This window comes from Micromys minutus, assembly GCF_963924665.1.
Source record: "Micromys minutus genome assembly, chromosome: 1".
NCBI lineage: Eukaryota > Metazoa > Chordata > Mammalia > Rodentia > Muridae > Micromys > Micromys minutus.
Genome location: NC_137969.1, coordinates 230,683,298 through 230,689,999, shown reverse-complemented (window position 1 = coordinate 230,689,999; position 6,702 = coordinate 230,683,298).

Below are 6,702 nucleotides of genomic sequence, written 5' to 3'. Positions count from 1 at the left end.
TGATTTCAGGTCCTCTCGCTTTTACACCAAGTACTTGTGATGGCTGTTCTTGGTCATCAACTTGACTACATCTGAAATAGTTAACACGGGGAGTGAAACCACAAGTTACTGGGTATAACGTGAGCGATTTGCCGTTAATTCCAGATGTAGTCAATTTGGCAACCAAGAACAGCCAACACGATCCTCTTATCTCACGGAGACATCCCTCTGACCCCTGTTTCTTCATGACCGTTACTTCTGCTCACCAATGAGGTTAAAAGCAGAGGAAGTCCTTTGTGTCCTTATGCTAACATTTTTATAGCCTGACCAGTGTCAGACTGTTAGACTGCTCCACGGATTTGGTATGTTCCAGTGCATTCCAGCTGCTCAGCAACCCCATTATTCCTGTTTTGCAGAAGAGGTTGCTTCGTCTCTGGGGCAACATTGTGCCCAAGCACTTGATTTCAGGATAGGTTGAACTATGTAGTTCACTGGTCAAATCTAGGCCATGATTTTGTTTTTATAAAGTTTTATTGACATACAATTATTTCAGTCCACTTAGGCATAGCCTCTGACTGCTTTCAGAACTCTATAATAAAGCACAATGTGTTTAGTATTTGATGGCAATTGGATAAGGTGATGGAGAAAAGTCTGATGTCTTAGAGGGAAGAGAATGGAGACAAAAGGATTAAAGGAGGAAGTTAGCAGAAAACACAATAGAAGGAAACAACTTAAGAAAGGAACAGAGGTGGTTGGGTTAGTTTTAATGATGCCTGGTTTTATTTAGAAGATTTTTTTTTTCTTTTTTTTTTGGTACAAGATCTTGCTATGTAACATAGGTTGGCCTTGAGTTTATGGTGTTTATCTTGCCTCAGGCTCCTAAGTGCTGACTTTACAAATGTGTGCAATTGCATCAGGCTTGGGATTCATTACTGATGTTGTGTGTATGTTTGTGGTCATGCATATGTACGTGTGTGTGTGTGTGTGTGTGTGTGTGTGTGTAGAGGGGGTGTGGGAGTGGGCATGTGAGTGCCCTTGAAGGACAAAAGAGGGTATCAGATCTTCTGGAGCTGGAATCACAGGCAGCTCAGAGCCTCCTGATGCACGTGCTGGCCACCAAGCTTGGGATTTTTGTAAGGGCAGTGCATGTTTTTAACCATTGAACCATCTCTCCAGCCCCATTCTCTTTAGTTATTTGTTTGTTTGTTTTTGTTTTTGAACTTGGAACTCACTGATTGGCTAGACTGGCTGACTAGTGAGTGAATCCAGGATCCCCCTTTCTTCCCCAGCGTTCGGATTACAGGGGTGCATTGCCGTTTATGTGGATGCTGGGGATTCAAATTCAAGCCATCGTGCCTGCCCACTAAGCCATCCTCCTAGTGCTAGGATTTTTAAATGACAGTTTCAAGTGATAAGATTTTAAATGTAAGGTTTGGTCTAATTACTTGTCTTATCGCTGTGACAAAATCCCTGGGAAGAATGACTTAAGGACAGAAGGGATTTTTTTTTTTTTTTTTTTTGGCTTACAGTTTAAGAGTCACAGTCCGCTGCAGCAGGGAGGGCATTCGGCAAGAGTGTGAGGAGGCTGGTTATCTTGTGCCTGGAGCCAGGAAGCAGAGAGTAGACAGGAAATGGGAATTGCCTAGAAAACCTTAAGATCAGCCTACACTGACCTACTTCCTGCAGTTAGGGTCCATCTCCTAGGAGCACTACAACCTTCTAGACTGGCAAGGCCAGCTGGGAACAAAGTTTAAACAAAGGGACATAAAAGAAACATTCAGTTATGGAGAGCCTGGGCACTGGGTAGGATGATGGGGTTAGGGCGACCATCATGGAGTATACAATTTCCCGGAGGGCACAGAGAAATGCACAACCAGTGACTGTATTGAGTCGAGGGGGAATGAGTGTGTGCTACAGGGGAAAACCAGAGGAACTCAAGTCTATACTAGGAGCAGTATTATGTCTACATGAGTGGTAAAGATTTGAGAAACTTGAGGAAAAGATGTCTAGGCTGAGAATCAAAGATCCACTAGACAGTATAGCTGGGGTAAGTGAATAAGGGTGGGGAGGAGTATTTAAGGCTGATGAATGACAAAAAAAAAATAGATACTAAGTCATCGTAGCATGGTAAGGCTGGTTCATAACTCACACTAGAGGAGGAAGTGCTTCGGAAGGAGCTGGGAAGGTGAGGAGGCCTGCCATGCCGTGCGGTCAGACCTGCATCACGACATCCCTGCAGCTGGGCAAGGAAGGCTTTAAGTAGCAGAATGACCTAGTGGATCTTGCACATTGGGAAGCATGCTCTGGGGGCACTATGGAATGTGGATTAAGGCTAGGAGGGGGTATCAGCACCAGTTAGGGGCAGTTAAAGGATGAAGTGGGTTGATGAGATGTAAAGATGCCTACAGCGAGAGGAGATAATGGAGGAGAATGAGATGACTCAGGAAATGGTTGTGGTGTTCAGAAAAAAGGCAAAGTAACTGGAGCAGTGGGTTTGTAGGATGGGATGACAGATAGGAGGCACTTAGGGTGTGTTCAGTCTGTGAGATGCCCCATTGGGGAGGGCTGCAGTCAGGATTTGTCTATTGGCTCAGGAAAAGAACTTGGGTAAACAAAACAATAGACATGAGGGCCGTGGATGTAGCTCAGTTGGTGGCGTGCTTGTCTGGTCTGTATGAGTGTCTGGTTTGATCCGCAGCAAGGCATAAAGCTGGGTGAGGAAGCCAGTAATCTCAGTACTCAGGAGGCAGAAGCTCAAGGTCATCTTAGGCTACATGGTGAGTTCAAGGCCAGCTGTAGAGACATAAGACGTATTGGGAAAAAAAAATAACTTAATACCTTTGCCCCACAAAAACCCTCAAGTGTGAGAGTTGACATCTATGAATTCCCAGTCATATCTGAAAGAAGCTATCAAGTATCTATTTGCAGCTGTTGAAGTGGTAAAACTTTCTCTTTCGGAGAGACTGTAGGAGACAGGATGGAAGTGAAGTCCTGGAAACAGTAAAAGGAGGGTGCTCGGGAGCACAAAGGGAGGCAGGGGGACAGAATGGCCACAGAGATAGAAGGAAAACAAACATGTCACAGAACCCAAGATGGCAAAGCAGGCAAAATTACAGAATAGCCAGGAACCAATAAGGCCTGGGATTCATCTTTTCTGAGGCTCTCCAGTGTCCTCCCAAGGAAGGCAGAGGGAACATTGGTGATGAAGGCTCGACAGAGTGACAAAGCCATGTTTCTGAGAAATGTACGTGAATGAGTGAGGCACTGAAGTACAGACAGCAGGGTAGACAACTCTCTTTCAAGACAACTGGCTCTGGAGGAGAGGTGAAGAGGCCGAGGGCTAGCCAGAGGGACACGGAAGTGGCATAGTGTAGGAATGAATGTCCTAAGGATTGCTGAGAGAAGCAGGTGGGACAGGAAGGAGTGGGGAAGAATGGAGGATCCTGAGGTGGGTAGGAGGGCTGGCAGCTGCACTGGGAGGTAAGGGCAGAAAGGTGGTTTGCGATCTTATTTCATACACTGTTGTTATAGTGTGGAGCAGAGGGTTTATTCTTGGTGGTTCTTCCATTTTTCTAAAGCTGATTCGGAGCTGGTGTCCCGTGATCCAGGAAAGGGACAGGGTAGAAAGCTAGAGGACAGACACGAGAAGCCAAAGAACAATGAACATGACAAATGTCACGATTCAGTGACCGAGAGTGAATGAATGCGCTGACTAACTGGTGGTGGCATTATAAGGCGGTGTGGCCTTGTTGGAGTAGGTGTGGCCTTGTTGGAGAAGTGTGTCATCATGGGGTGGGCTTTGCGATCCTCCTTCTAGTCTTGTGGGGGACAGTCTTCTCCTAGCTGCCTTCGTAACAAGCGGTAGAACTCTCAGCTCTTCCAGTGCCATGTCTGTCTGGACTCTGCCATGCTTTCTGCTATAATGATAGTAGCTGAACCTCTGAACATGTAAGCTAGCCCCAATTAAATGTGTCCTTTATAAGGGTTGCTGTGGTCATGGTGCCTGCTCACAGCAATGAAGCCTAACTAAGATGCTAACTTGGACCATTAGTGCTGGAGGAAACATTAGGCGCAGAGAAGCAAGGTTTTTAAAGGATTCATCTGCTCTGCCTCCTGAGTGCTTATATATAATATATATTATATATTAAATTTGTGTATAACATGTTATATATACATGTGTGCATGTACGTGTGCATGTGCATGTACATGTGTGTGTGCATGTACATGTGTGTGTGCATGTGTGTGTGTGTGTGTGTGTGTGTGTGCATAATTGGCTCTCTTGGCAATTCAGCATTGCAGTGGAGAGAGCAGTGTGTTAGCCAAGGGTTATGGAAGAAGACCCAACACTGGTAACTATAGATGGCTTTTGTCCAAGTTTAAAAACCATAAATAGATGCTCATCATTCCCAAAATTCCAGGTTTGATCTCCACCAATGCATGCTAGGAGTGGTGTTGCAAATCTATACTCCCAGTACTTGGGAGGTGGAGACAGGCAGGTCCGAAGTTCAAAGTCATCCTTGGATATATTCTTGGAGTGAGTTTGAGGTCATTCTGAGATACACGAGCCAACTTTGGCTCAGTATGAGTGTGGAAACTAAGGCTAGGAGAGATAATCTATGAGGCTTCATGGGGAGAAAACGGCTAGTTTCTGAACTAAGGTGGTCAAACTCCAAAGCTTGTGTGATTCTTTGATCACCCTCCACTTTCTCAATAAAGCAGCTAATTATAACTTAGGAAACAAAGAGGAGAGCCAGGCTTCATGGCTCCAGGGAAATCTGTGGAAGAATGTGGCCATTAGCAAGCTTGTCAAACCGTGTCCACAATTGTGTCCTGAGCAGCCCAGGTGAGGCTAGCTCCTTCTGCAGAAGTTTCCTATTTCAAAATAATGTGACAACTGGGTGTGGTGGTGCACACCTTTAATCCCAGCACTTGGGAGGCGGAGGTAGATGGGATCCATCTGAGTTTGAGGCTAGCTTCATCTATAGAATGAGTTCCAGGACAGTCAGGACTACATAGAGGGACACACATACACACACATGCACATACACCAACACCAACTCCCTGCCCCCAATTTGATGAATGTTTAAGAGCCTCAGACCTGTGAAGTACACTGGGAGGAGGGCCTAGATGTCTGTACCTCAAAGGTATGTCCAAGTAAATGGAAGGACCATTTTGCTTTGCAAAATAATGTGCACAGTCTTTGATTTAAGATCTGATGTGGAACTTGGATTTTCAGATAGATCTTGGAAGAAAGTGGAGAGTTTACTTAAGCCATGTTGAAGGAGTGAACTTGATTTGGGGGTCCTTGGTAGCATTAACAGTTGTATGCTGACTTCTAAACAGCTCCCCAACCTTTAGATTGCTGGAGTTGATCTCAGGTAAAGGGATGAATGCAGCTGCAAGCCAATAATGGGGGGGGGTCATAGGGAAGCCAATCACTGATTCTCTCCTTCTTCCTCCTCTTAGCCCGTCCGTGTTATGATGTATCCAGCTGGTCCAGGATCCGGTGACTCCCCAGAGGGCTTCCCTGAACAGCCAAGGCTCCAGCCACAAATTGGAAACGGCACAGCTCAGGCACTGGGTACTGGAACTGGGCGCACTGTGTAGTCCTTCCTTCCTTTAGATCATGGCTAGGGCAGAGGACTGAGGGTACTAGACAGGGGAAGAGAAATTCAAAGAGGTCTTTCATTAGCACAGACTTGATGCAGGAACTGGCCTTCATTTAAGCAACACATACTTTATTCAATCATTAGTTCCTTCTATGTGACTATGTATATATGTATGTATGTATGTATGTATATATGTATGTATGTATGTATGTATATATGTATCCAAGTATCTATCCATCCATCCATCCATCCATCCATCCATCCATCCATCCATTCATCCATGCATCTATGTAAACTATGTATATATGTATGTATGTATCCAAGTATCCATACATCCATCCATTCAACCATCCATGCATGAACCTATGTATACTATGTATGTATGTATGTATGTATGTATGTATGTGTGTGTCTGTGTATCTATCTATCCACAAGGTCTTACTTTGTAGCCCTGGCTCACCATAAATCCACAGAGATCCACTCAGTCTCCAGAGTGCTAGGATTAAAGGTGTAGTCTACCATGTCCAGCTTTAGTTTTGTATTGCTATGATAAAACACCATGACCAATGCCATTCATACAAGGAAGGGTTTATTTGAAGCTTACAGCTCCAGAGAGACGCATCCGTGATGGCAGAGTAGATGCAGGCAGCAGGCATGTGGATGAACAGAAGCTGAGAGCTGAAGGCTCACATCTCAAGCTGCAAGCAGCAGAGAGAACTAAGTGAAAATAGCGAGTCTTCCAAAATCTCAAAGCCAGCCCAGTGACACTTCTCCAGCAAGGCCACACAGCTCAATCCTCCCCAAAGGGCCACCAACTGGAGACCAATATTAAAGTGCTGGAGGCAGATAGGGACCATTTTATTCAAACTCCCACACTGATCTAGTATTAGATACAACAGAGACACAGGCCAAACACACCACCAACCACACCACCAAGCAGATTTGGTTCTGGGTATTGAGGAGTCCTTCCTTTCCTTCCAGTGGGCCACAGCATTTTTACCTAAGGACAAACCATCCACCATTCAGTCTTAATCCCTGTGCAGTCCTCTCTCCCTCCCTTCCAATGGAATACATTCTTTCCCATAGCCCATTTGGAACAGGTGGAGGAAGTAAA